This window comes from Folsomia candida, unplaced genomic scaffold (assembly GCF_002217175.1).
Source record: "Folsomia candida strain VU population unplaced genomic scaffold, ASM221717v1 Fcan01_Sc030, whole genome shotgun sequence".
NCBI classification, from domain to species: Eukaryota; Metazoa; Arthropoda; class Collembola; order Entomobryomorpha; family Isotomidae; genus Folsomia; species Folsomia candida.
The window spans coordinates 315,166-329,500 of record NW_019091222.1 but is presented as its reverse complement, the minus strand read 5'-3'; the positions used below and the strand labels follow the sequence as shown (position 1 = coordinate 329,500).

General features: G+C 32.3%; 1 long non-coding RNA gene across 1 annotated transcript; it reads left to right on the top strand.

Annotated features, from left to right (window-relative positions):
- Positions 1 to 743: 743 nt before the first annotated feature.
- On the top strand, positions 744 to 10,223 carry LOC118439052. The gene is made up of 3 exons (XR_004837208.1): positions 744 to 758; positions 2,619 to 2,623; positions 9,595 to 10,223. It is a non-coding gene; the product is annotated as an uncharacterized LOC118439052 (long non-coding RNA).
- Positions 10,224 to 14,335: the final 4,112 nt, after the last annotated feature.

The window sequence follows — 14,335 nt, the reverse complement described above, 5'->3', positions numbered from 1 at the left end:
AATAGTTTAAGAAAAATTTTAGTTTGTGATTCTATAGATGGGGGAGCCCTTTAAGTAATATTTTATTTGGTTTTACCTTTTTATTTAGGGGTTTTATTATTAGTGGCTAGCTTAATCAGTATGCGGTTTGGTCTTTTATATTTTCTTTCTGCTGAAACTATATTTGTTGAATGAGAAATATTTTCTTTTAGATCAACTTCTATTATTATAATTCTTATTTTTGATTGAATAAGTTTGAGATTCACAGGGCTCGTAATATTTATTTCTTCTATGGTACTTTTCTATAGAATCATATATATAGAGGGGGACAAGTTTTTAACTCGGTTTATTTTTTTAGTATATTTCTTTGTCTTGAGTATGGTCTTTATAATTTTAAGCCCTAACATAATTAGAATCTTATTAGGGTGGGACGGACTCGGTCTTGTGTCGTATTGTTTAGTAATTTATTACCAAAATGTAAAAAGAGCAAATGCGGGTATAATTACAGTTCTCTCTAACCGTGTGGGTGACGTAGCTATTCTTTTATGCATTTCATGGCTACTGAATTTTGGTAGATGGAATTTTTTTTATTCGCAGTTTGTCTATTCGTACGAAGTAGTTTCTTTTATAGTTATCCTAGTAATTTTAGCAGCTATAACAAAAAGAGCTCAAATACCCTTTTCTGCTTGGCTACCTGCGGCTATGGCAGCCCCCACCCCAGTTTCGGCTCTTGTGCATTCATCTACTTTAGTTACAGCTGGGGTGTATCTATTAATTCGGTTTAATTACACTTTAGGTATTAATAATTTTTTATTATTTATTGGTATGTTGACTATATTTATATCAGGTTTAGGGGCTAATTTTGAGATAGATTTAAAAAAAATTATTGCCTTATCAACACTAAGTCAGCTCGGGTTAATAATAACATCTTTGGGGCTGGGCTTCTACGAGTATGCCTTTTTCCATCTTTTAACTCATGCTATATTTAAATCCCTATTATTTCTATGTGCTGGGGTGTTTATTCATTCTATAGGGGACACTCAGGATATTCGAGCGATAGGAGGGTTAATGATTTCTTGCCCAGTTACATCTTTGTACTTCATTATTTCTTCAATAGCTCTTTGTGGGTTTCCGTTTTTATCAGGATTTTTTTCTAGGGATATAATTATTGAATTTTTTTTTCAAGGGAAAATAAATTTAATTATGGGATGCTTAATAGTTTTATCTACATTGTTTACATTAACGTACTCCGTTCGCCTTTTGTATTTTTCTTTCTTTAATAACATGGGTAACCGGTATTTTTTAAGTTTAGCTGAGAGAATTAATATGCTAATTCCGATAACATTTTTAATTTTTATGTCAGTTTTGGCTGGCGGGTGGCTTAGAGTTTATCTATTTCCTATGAATTTTATTTTTCTACCCCTGTGGCTTAAATTATTGGTCGTTACTATAATTTTTAGTTTTTTCTTTATTTATTTTTTCTTAGTAGACTTTAAGGTCATAAAGAAAATTAGTTCTACCTCAGGTTTAGCCTATTTTTTAGGTTCTATGTGACTACTTCCTTTTATTTCTACTTTTGCTCTGACTCCTATTATTAAGTACGGCGTAAAAATTTTAAATCTTGTGGACCAAGGTTGAGTGGAATTTTTAGGGGGGCAAGGATTTATTGACAAATCTAAGTTTATTTCTTCCAAGGCAGATGTATTAAATTCCGTAAGAATGAAATTCTTCATATTTAGTTTCTTTATGGGTGTATTGGTTTTATTTTTAGCTTAGTTTATATTTTTATAGCTTATATAAAAGAGCACTACGTTGAAGTTGTAGGGGAAGACTGAGTCTTGAAAATGTATCCCATAAAAATATATTTATTTATTTAAACATTGAAAATGTTTTGTTTTTAATTAAACTAAAATAGAAAAAAGAAAATAACGGAGTTTAACCGTTAAAATTTTAAGTTAGCGGCTTAAATTTGGCTCCCTTTTCTTATTAAAGAGGCTGAGTGCCTAATAGCCATTAACAGTGGCTCGCCGCTTCTTTGGCTTCCTTTAAAATAAGGGGAGAACCCAAATTTTCAGGTCGAAACTGACCGCGATTTTTCGCTTCTTACTAGTGTAAGATAGACTTTTACAGTACTTTCTGAATGCAACCCAGATGTTATTTTTAACTACAATCCTTTATTTTATTGATATACAATATTATTTTCAGTCTAAGGCTCCTTGGTTCCATTCATGTAGAAGTCCCATTAAAAGAATTAAGATGAAGAATGTTAATAGAGTTAGAGTGTGGGCTCAATTTATTGATGTAAGAATAACTGGCAGGGGGATAATTAGAGTAATTTCTACATCAAAAATTAAAAATACCACTGCGATTAAATAGAACCGAAGAGAAAAAGGAAGTCGTGAGGATCTTTTGGGGTCGAATCCGCATTCGAATGCTGAAGGTTTTTCTCGTTCTTGTATATTTTTTTTTGCAATAAAAGAGTTTAATAAAATTAAAATTGTGGGTAGCCCGAATGAGATAGTAAATATTATTAAAATTATATTTATCTAACAAATTTGAACTTTCTAATTGGAAGTTAGGTGTACTTTTTATACTATAAATATACTCTAACCTCCCCATCAGTAGATACTTATGTAAAGAAAAAGTCACACCACGTCAACAAAATGTCAGTATCAAGCAGCTGCTTCAAAACCAAAATGGTGATTTCTTGAGAAGTGACTTTTTATATGTCGTGAGAGACACACAGTAAGAAATGTTGTGCCAATAATTACGTGGATCCCATGAAATCCTGTTGCTATAAAAAAAGTTGACCCATATGCTGAGTCTGAGATTGTAAAAGATGCTTCTCAGTATTCAAGAGCTTGAAGTGAAGTAAAATATACACCTAGGGTGACTGTTAATAGCAGCCCTAGGAATGCTTGGGAAAAATTATTTTCTATAATTCTGTGGTGGGCTCAAGTTACTGTTACGCCTGAACCAAGAAGAATAATAGTATTTAAGAGGGGGACTTGAAATGGGTTAAACGGGAGTACCCCCTTAGGGGGTCATATTAAACCGATTTCTATAGAAGGGGCAAGACTTCTATGGAAGAATGCTCAGAAAAACGAGAAAAAAAATAATACTTCAGATGTAATAAATAAAATTATACCTCAGCGTAATCCCTTGGCTACAATTGAAGTGTGGAGTCCCTGAAAGGTCCCCTCTCGTCTGATATCACGCCATCATTGAATGCAAGTTAGGGCTATAATTATTATGCCGAATAAAAATAAATTTATATTTATTTCTTGGAACCATTTTACAATGCCTGTAGTTAAAATGAAAGCGCCCGTGGCCCCAGTAAGGGGCCACGGACTTAGGTCTACTAAGTGGAATGAGTGGTCTCTTTTTATTATCATTACTTATTTAGTGGGGTGTAATTTCTCTAGCGTATAGCGTTGATAACACCGCAAAAACGTAAGATTGAATTATAGCTACAGCAGATTCTAGGGTTAATAAAAGAATTTGGGTTAAGATTAATCTAGCTAAGATTAAGTTAGAGGCGGCTGCTGTTTGGTTGCCCAAAAGAGTTATTAATAGGTGTCCTGCTACCATATTAGCTATAAGTCGGACTGCCAAAGTTAAAGGTCGGATTACATTTCTAATTGATTCGATTAACACTATAAATGGTATTAATAAATTTGGAGTGCTCTGTGGCACTAAATGGGCGAACATATGTTTGGTATAATTTAATCAGCCGTACATCATAAATGATAATCATAGAGGTAATCTTAAAGTTAAGGTCAAAACTATATGTCTTGAAGCTGTAAAAATGTATGGAAATAAACCCATAAAATTATTTATTAAAATAAATATCAATAAAGAGATAAATGGGATAGTTCTTCCTACTGATGAGTGGGGCCCTAGCAGTATTTTAAATTCATCATGAAGTTTTTTGCAAATTTTTAAGGTTGATAAAAAAAATTTATTAGGGGTGACTCAAAACATAGGGGTTAGAATCATTAAAACAATTAATGATCTAATTCAGTTTAAAGATACAAAAATTATAGATGAAGGATCAAACACTGAAAATAAATTAGTTATTATCATTTTCAATTTATATGGCCGGTTTCGTTGCCACTAAGTGGGGTATTAGTTTGACCAACGTTGGCATTCATATTAGTATTTTTAATATTAGAAATTTTAATTACAGATAGAAGGAATAGCCAAGAGAACAATAAAAAAAGAGGTAGCCATATAATGGGTGCTATTTGAGGAATAAAAAAATGTTTTTAAACCACTTAGTCTTGACAAAACTATATTATAAATAATGTTAACTAATTTTTTCATTAAAAACATTTGTTAAATTGTTATGAAACGGTTTAAGAGACCGACGCTTACTTTCAGCCACTTAATGAATAGTTTATTTAGATATATTTTTTACTCATTTAATGAAGTTTTTTCCTGGAATTGTTTCAATTACGATGGGCATAAATCTATGATTTGCTCCGCAAATTTCTGAGCATTGCCCGAAAAATAGTCCAGGGCGGTTTGTATAAAAATTAACTTGGTTTAGACGTCCTGGCACAGCGTCAGCTTTAATTCCCATTCTTGGGACTGTTCATGAGTGTAAAACATCAGCAGCTGTAATTAAAGTGCGGACTTGGGAGTTCAGAGGGGCTATTATTCGGTTATCAACGTCAATTAAACGAAATATATTTATTTCTATTTCATTTGACGGGATTATGTATGAGTCAAATTCTAAGTTAATAAAATCTGAATATTCGTAAGATCAATATCATTGATGTCCGATAGTTTTAATGGTGATTGCCGGGTTATAGACCTCATCTAATAAATATAATAAGCGAATAGAAGGAAGGCCGATAAAAATTAAAATAAAACTTGGGATAATAGTTCAAAATAATTCTAAACCTTGGGATTCTATTATATGTTGGTCAATATTTGTGTTGTGTATAGTTGAGAATAAATTAAATCCTACAATAGAAATAATTAAAATCAAAATTGTTAGGGTGTGGTCATGGAAAAAGATTAGTTGTTCTATTAAAGGTGAAGAAGCGTTTTGGAACCCTAAAGCCGCTCAAGTTGCAATTTTTAAAAGAATAAATTATTCATTTTTGAATTTTAAGTTACTGCACTAATCTGCCACATTAAAAATGTGTGACTAAGGATAGCTCCGAGTATGAGTGTTCGGATGGGGGTGTATTTTGAAGTCATTCAATTGATGAAGAGTAAATAAAGTTATGGACTCTAGGCGGGCAGTCGAAATAGATTCCCAAATAATAAAGCTGAATAGAATAACGGCAGCTACTGAGGTATACTTCCTAACGAAGATAATACGTTTCAAGTAGTAAATGCATCGGGGTAGTCTGAATAACGTCGAGGCATGCCGTTTAGTCCTAAAAAGTGTTGGGGGAAAAATGTTATATTAACCCCAATGAACATAGTATAAAATTGAATTTTTAGTCACTTAGGATTTAAATTTACTCCTGTAAATAAAGGAAATCAATGAATTAAGCCTCCTATAATTGCAAACACAGCCCCCTATAGATAAAACATAGTGAAAGTGGGCGACTACATAGTAAGTGTCGTGAAGTACGATGTCAAGTGAAGAGTTAGCTAAAATAATTCCTGTGAGACCCCCCACAGTAAATAAAAATACAAAGCCTATGGCTCATATTAAAGTTGGGGTGATAATTAAAGCTCTTCCTTGAAGTGTCGCACTCAGCTAAAAATTTTCACTCCTGTGGGGATGGCAATAATTATAGTGGCGGCTGTAAAGTAAGCACGAGTGTCTACATCTATTCCCACAGTAAATATATGATGTGCTCAAACGATAAATCCTAGAAGACCGATTGCTATTATCGCGTAAATTATACCTATTGACCGAAAGTTTGTTTTTTACCTCTTTCAAATGTAATAATATGTGAAATTATGCCAAACCCGGAAGAATTAAAATATAAACTTCTGGGTGACCAAAAAATCAAAACAAGTGTTGGTACAAGATAGGGTCGCCGCCCCCGGCAGGGTCGAAAAATGAAGTATTTAGGTTACGATCTGTTAAAAGTATTGTAATGGCTCCAGCAAGAACTGGAAGGGAAAGCAGGAGAAGGATAGCGGTTAAAAAAACCGATCAAACAAATAAAGGAGTTCGATCCCAAGTCATACCCTCAACTCGTATGTTGATGATAGTTGTAATAAAATTTACTGCCCCCAAGATTGAACTTGCCCCAGCAAGGTGAAGTCTGAAAATTGATAAATCTACAGAAGCTCCAGCGTGGGCGATGCCTCTTGATAAAGGGGGGTATACAGTTCACCTGTGCCTGCTCCTCTTTCCACCAGTCCTCCTGATAAAAGTAAGATTAATGAAGGTGGAAGAAGTCAAAAACTTATATTATTTATTCGAGGGAACGCCATATCTGGGGCGCCGATTATTAGTGGAACTAGTCAGTTTCCAAACCCCCCAATTATGATAGGCATAACTATGAAGAAAATTATAATAAAAGCATGGGCTGTTACTATTACATTATAAATTTGGTCATCTCCAATAAAAGAACCTGGTTGACCTAATTCCAAGCGGATTAAAACTCTAAATGCGGTGCCGACCATAGCAGATCAAACTCCAAAAATTAAATACATAGTCCATATCTTTGTGGTTGGTTGAAAAAAGTCAACGTTTCAGAATAAAATGGCTGAGTTTAGGTGTTAAACTGTAAATTTAATTACGAGTGGTGTACTCTTTTATTATAATGTTATGTATTCAATTATGAGTTAGGATTGCAAATCTTAAAGTGGCGTTAAGCTCTTAACTTAAAGTTTAAGGCTCCCATCTTAATTAAAGCTTTGAAGGCTTTTAGTTTTATTAACTTAAAACTTTAAATTAATAAAACTAAATTTGATAAAATTAAATTTCCGGTTAGGGAGAAAATGATGAATTTATTAATTTTTTTTACTCGATGAGATTTTTTTTTCAGGGAGGCTAGCTGTTAAAGAATTAAAAAATATTTTAGTGTAAAAATAAAGTGAAACTAAAGAAGACGCAACCAATGTAATTATAATTACTATGGGGAAAGTTTTTACAGCTACTGTTAAGGCGATTAATTTTCTTAAAAACCCTAAGAACGGGGGGAGCCCCCCAAGTGATATAATTAGAGTTCTTAGTACTAATTTCGTTTTAAGATTAATTTTAGAGGAATTAATTTCTTTAATTTTTTTAAAATTTAAAAAATTTATAACGAAAATGATTGGTGATAAAACAAAAAAATAAATTAAAAAATAAAAAGTTCAAAATTTTAAAGACAAAGAGGCTACTATGAGTATTCATGCTGAGTGTGAAATCGAAGAATAGGTTAATAGAATTTTTCTACTTATTTGGTTTAGTCCTCCAAGTGCGCCAGCAGTTGCTGATATAATAATAATAAAATAAGTAAACACACTGATATTAAAATTAATAATTAATATGAATGGGGCAATTTTTTGTCAGGTGAAGATGATAAAACATTTAAATCAAGAGATGAATTCAGTAACTTGAGGAAATCAGATGTGAAAGGGGGCTAGGCCTGCTTTGATAGACAGGGCTGAAAATAAAAAAAAGTTTATTCTTTCTAAGTAATAATTTTTTATTTGAAGGGCTGTAAAGGATGCAGCTGTAATTAAAATGAAAGAAGCGACCGCCTGGGTTAAAAAATATTTGATTGCTGTCTCTGTAGATTTAAAATTAAGGTCTCTTAAAATTAAAGGGATAAATCTTATTAGGTTAATTTCTAGGCCGATTCAACAAAGAATTCATGAGTTAGACGATACTGCCATTAAAGTGCCTAAAAATGTAGTGGTTACAAATGTTAATTGATAATTTTTAAAGAACATTAAAAAGGAAGAGATTTCACTCTTATAGAAGGGGTATGAACCCTTTAGCTTATTTAGGTTACCTTTATATTAATTGTGTGTGTGGTTGGCTAGGTTCATAAAATTTATAAATTAGTTTAAATGAACATTAAATTTTGAATTTAACAGAAATAGTGCAATTCTATTATTTATAAATAAAGGTACAAATACATGATCTATTCTATCAAAATAGCCCTTTTTTCAGGCACATTATTAATTTTTTCTTAGTGCATTATAAGATGTTTTAATGTTTTTTTTTGCGTTAATGAGGTTATGTGTAGCATATGTATATATATATGTATATATATATATATGTATATATAATATATATAAATATTAATTATATGTATATGTATGGTTATTATATATATATATATATATTATTTATATATATTTATTTATATGAATATATTAGTATATACATATGCATAAATATATATATTTATTAATAAATAAAAATATCTATAAATATATATACATATTTTATATGTATAAAAAAAAAATAACGTAACCATCAATATACTTAAAATTAATAATAAAAATTAACGAATAAATAATCAAAGATTCATCTAAAATAATCAATCAATTAAGGCTATAATAATATGTTTAAATTTATTATATATATAAATCTACATATATATATATAAAATATTTAATATAATATTTTTTTAACTATTATGCTTAAAAAAATAGTTAAAAAAATATGGGGGTTTATACTTTGGGCAGAAAAGTTTGATTTTAGCTTAATGATTTATTTTATAAATTTTATACATGTAATAGGGCAGTATTTTATATTATGAAACTAATTTAGGCATAAAAATTTATGTAAATTCTGAATAAATTTTGTGCCAGCATTCGCGGTTATACCTTACGGTTTAATAAATCTTCTTAGAAAATTTAATATAAAAGTTATTTACAGTAAAAAATTAAGTGAAATTGAGTTTTATTTTATGTAAACCTATATTTTAATTAAAACTTTAATTAAAAGACCTGGATTAGATACCCAGTTATTTATTTTATAAAATATCTAAGGTAGTAATTTTTAAAACCTAAAGAATTTGGCGGTATTTTATTCTTATTAGAGGAACCTGTTAGTTAAAAGATACTACACTATAATTAACATTAAATTTTCTTATATACCGTTGTCTTAAGAATTAATTTGTAAGTTTTTTCTAAAATTTTTATATGATTTAAGTCAAATCAAGGTGTAGAATTTTAATGGCTCAATGGGTTACATTTATTTAAATAATGGTTTTATATTTGGTAATTATAGATAAATTGGATTTAAGAGTAATTTTATGTTAATAAAATTGAATTTAGCTCTAAAATATGTACATATCGCCCGTCGCTCTAGTTATAAAATTAGATAAGTCGTAACAAAGTATATTTTCCGGAAGGAGGATCTTGATTAATGTAATATAGCTTAAGTAAAGCATTTCATTTACACTGAGCTTATTTAGAATTGACTCTAATATTATGATTTTTAAAATTATAACTTTTTAATTTAATTAATTTTTTAGTATAGTAAAGAAAATTTAATTTTATATAGTCCGTAGGGGGAAGTTGAAATAACATTAAATATAAAAAATTTTAAAAGTACTCAAAAGGTACCTTTTGTATTAGTGTGAGTTTAATTAATTTTTTATAAAATTTTCTCGAAAAATAAAGAGTAATAAATTATTTTGTATTTGTTGTTGAATTAACATTAAAAATTATTTATAGAATTGAGATTTTAAGTTAAGTCACGATTGTTTAACAAAAACATTTCTTTTTTATAAAATAAAAAGTATAACCTGCCCACTGAAAATTTAAGGGCCGCGGTATTATGACCGTGCAAAGGTAGCATAATCACTAGCCTTTTAATTAGAGGATTGTATGAATGGTTGAACGTGGCTTTGTTTTATTTATTTAAATATATTGAAATAAAATTTTAAGTGAAAATGCTTAAATGACTAATTAGACGATAAGACCCTATAGAGCTTTATATATGTATTCTGTTAAGTATTAAAATTTTTATTAGTTAATAACCAGGTTGTATATTTTATTGGGGCAATAAAAGAATAAAATTAACTTCTTATTAATAAATTTTATTTAATTAATTAACTTCTAAGTATAAAATTTAATAGAAGTTACCTTAGGGATAACAGCGTTATTAAAGTTGAGAGTTCTTATCGACACTTTAGATTGCGACCTCGATGTTGAATTAAAAATTCTTTGAGGGGCAGCATTTTTATTAGATGGTCTGTTCGACCATTAAATTTTTACATGATTTGAGTTCAAACCGGTGTGAGCCAGGTTGGTTTCTATCTTTTAGTTTAATTTTAGTGTTTTAGTACGAAAGGATTAAGCATTAAATTATTTATTTACTAAGTTGGCAGATTAGTGCAATTGATTTAGAATCTTTATATAAAATTAAATTTTACTTAGTAGTGTTTTTAAATTTATTTATAATAATTTTTTCTTATTTATTTTTAGTGGTTGGGGTTTTGGTTAGAGTAGCATTTATAGTGTTATTTGAGCGTAAAATTTTAGGTTACATTCAGATTCGTAAGGGTCCTAATAAGGTTGGCTTCACTGGAATTTTACAATCTTTTGGGGATGCAATTAAATTATTTATTAAAGAGCAAACTATTCCTCTTCTTTCTAATTTAATTCCTTTTTATTTTGCCCCAGTTTTTTCTCTATTTATAGTTATTTTGCTTTGAAGAGTTGTTCCACTTAGTTCTTCTTTTATTAATTTTTATTTAGGGGGTTTATTTTTTTTGTTGTACTAGATTTGGTGTTTACACTTTAATGGCCAGAGGGTGGTCATCTAATAGAAATTATGCTTTACTTGGCGCAACCCGTGGAGTGGCGCAAACAATTTCATATGAAGTCAGAATAGCTTTAATTTTTTTGTCTTTTATTTTTGTGACTGGTTCTTTTAATTTGAATGAATTTCATTTATACCAAAGTTTAGTTTGATTTATTTTAGTGTCATTTCCTATTTTTTTATGTTGGCTAGGTTCTATTCTTGCGGAAACTAATCGCACTCCTTTTGATTTTGCTGAGGGAGAGTCTGAGTTAGTATCCGGCTTTAATATCGAGTACGGGAGTGGTGGGTTTGCTCTTTTATTTTTAGCTGAATATGGTAGAATCATTTTTATAAGTTATTTAGTTAGTTGTATATTTTTTGGAGGCGGTGTGAGAGGCTTATTTTTAGGACTCATTGGCTTTTTTTGTTATTGATTTATTTGAGTTCGGGGCACTTTACCTCGGTTTCGGTATGACAAATTAATATATTTAGCCTGAAAATCCTTTCTTCCTGTCTCTCTTAATTTAATAATTTTTTTTATTATTATAAAGTTAAGGTTTGCTAAAGCTAGGAGTTGATGCAGGTGTCCTAACATAATAGAGAACAATAAAAAATTAATGATTTTGGTATTTTTTGTTTTCTTTAAGATTTCATGGGCGTAATTCTTAACTTAAATTATTAGGAGGCTTAAACTCCTGTAAATTATTTTCAAGATAATTGTTTTATTTAAGCTAAATAATTATTTACATTATTTAAGAATTTTTTCTCAGGTTAAAGTGACTAAAGGTCTTGTCAAAAAATATAAAAAATATATTAAAGTTAAGATTTGCCCTACAAGAATATAAGGGTCTTCGGCCGGTCGGGCTCCAATTCAAGTTAATAAGATTACAATATTAATCATTAATCAAAAATTTATTTGATTAAAAGGATTAAATTGAGTTCTTTTTAATTTATTTTTTTGAGTAATAGGTAAAATTAATAAAATGGCAATAGACACTACTAGAGCAGCAGCCCCTCCTAATTTATTAGGGATCGACCGAAGGATAGCGTAAGCGAACAAAAAATATCATTCAGGTTGGATATGAACGGGGGTAACTAAAGGATTTGCAGGGATAAAATTTTCTGTGTCTCCTAGAAGATAGGGGTGTATTAAAGCTAGTGATACTAATCCTCATATAAGCATAATAAACCCAAATAAGTCTTTAAATGAATAATAAGGGTGAAAGGGGATCCTATCTGAGTTGGAATTAACTCCTAGGGGGTTATTTGATCCTGTTTGATGTAAAAATAGAAGGTGCACTAATGTTATTCCGGCGATAATGAATGGTAGAACAAAGTGGAATGTAAAAAATCGCGTGAGTGTAGCGTTATCTACCGCGAATCCCCCCCAAATTCACTGTACTAATATTAAACCTATATAAGGGATTGCTGACAATAAATTTGTAATTACTGTGGCGGCTCAAAATGACATTTGTCCTCAAATTAATACATACCCTATGAAAGCAGTTGCTATCACTAAAAATAAGATTAAGACTCCTATCGTTCAAGTCATTATATAAGTATACGATGAATAGTAGATCCCTCGTCCTACATGGAGGTACAGGGCAATGAAGAATATAGAGGCTCCATTGGCGTGTATGACTCGTAGAAGCCATCCGTAGCTTACGTCTCGGGTGATATGAGCTACTGTATTGAATGAGATGGTTACATCTGCTGTGTAATGTATACCCGTCCCTTGAAAAAGGACCTTCTCCCTCAAGTGGGCCTGTTTTTAAGGGCACGTCGTAATCCTGGCAAACCGCTCCTGTGGATATGTAGTTAATTTTCTTGTTAGGGTTCGATGCCAGAGCGAATTGGATGACATTCCTTGTTCCCTCAACATTTATGGATTTCATGGCGGCATAGCTTTTAAACATGTGGACATCGGCGGCACAGTGGAATATGGTGTGGACTTTTTCAACGAGATGACAATAGCTGGGATTGTCTTGGATGCCCAACATTGGGAGGGATACATCTCCAGAGAGTGGTGTAATTTTGATGGATTCGTTGTTTTTTAAAAGGTCTGATAAATTGGATTGGAATAACTCTGTCCATTTGAGGAATAGTCTTTCTTTGGCGGTATAATTTGAACCATTTAGTGTTCTTATGAGGCAGAATATTTCAAAGGAAGAGTTATTCACTTTGTTCGATAGCATGATTTCTAGAAGTAAAAATGTCGCCAAATTACCGGGCGTTCCTGTAATTAGAATTCCAATAGTTGATCCCTTAATTCCTTGAAGAGGTTGCTGTGGCAAATTGAGAAGAACTTTTCTCAATTCTGATTTTACTTCCTCACGCAAATAATTGCGTGGTAGTTCTTCGCCTTGTTGAATACTTGCTTCCGATTCGGTAAGAAAGGTGCAAAAATTTTGCAAACTTTGACATTCAAGGAACAAATTGAACGATATACTTTTAGAGTAAGGTGGCTCTTTAATTTTGTTGATAAGGGTAGTCGCAGAGATGGAATTGCCGCCGAGAGAGTAAAATGTGGAGGTCAGATTTATCCCAGACGTATTTGGGAGATGGAGAATTTTCGCCCATAAGGCTGCCATTTCGATTTGAATCGTAGTCCAGGGTGGGGTTTGTTCGACTTCTGAGGGATGCAGGTCGAGCAATCGTTTCCTATCGATCTTCCCACTGGTGGGTGTAATTGGAAACTCGTTCAGAATTGTGAGACTGACCGGAAGAGCGTACTGTGGAAGATAGTTCGCCAAGAAGCCCCGTACCCTGGAAACCTCGAAGTGGAGCGTAGAATCAACGTTGCGTTCAACTTTAGTGGTTGCATAGGCAAGAATTCTGTCAGGATTTTTTGCGCAGACTACGACCACTTGCTTGAATCCAGGATATTTTGCTAATGCAATTTCCACGTCGATTGCCTCCACGCGATTCCCCGCTATATGAGCGGCATGGACATCCCGTCCAATAATTTGCAGGTCGCCATCAGCCCTCCACATGGCGACGTCACGAGTTCTGAGCAAGCATCCTGGCCCGTATGGATTAGTAGTGAAGGCATCCTTCTCCATGTCTTGATTAACAAATTCCTTGGCGAGGCACACCCCACCAATAAATACTTGACCGAGTTCATCAACCTTACAAATTTGGAGAGAAGTTGGGTTCAGCACAAAGATCTGCGTGTTGGGTAACGGTTTTCCCACTGAGAGGGATAACGTTTGACCCGGCAAATATTTAGAACAGGCCTGAACGATAGTAGCTTCTGTTAGACCGTACCAATTTTCGACTGTGAAGGCGATATCCTTGGATAATTTCAGACCTTCGAATTGAGGATAAAGTTCACCAACGTAGATCAAGTGTCGCAGTGGTAGATCGTGCTTGGACTCGATCAGATGGTGCGCGATTGCTGGCGGAACCATGACAAAGTGGAGTTTTTCGGTTTTGATAAATGTTTCCAAGGCTGTAAGATCTGGTCGGATTTCCATCAGTGGGATTACAATGGTGCCGCAGGACGTGAGGAATGGCCACGTCTGCAAGAATGCGGCATCGAAAGAGGGGCTGCTGTAGAATAGGGCGCGGGTTTTGTTTTCCTTCAAGGAGTGGAACGTCCATTGGAAGGTGACACAGTTGATAAGGGCCTTGTTGGAGAGAATAACGCCTTTTGGGCTACCCGTACTTCCAGAGGTGTAATAG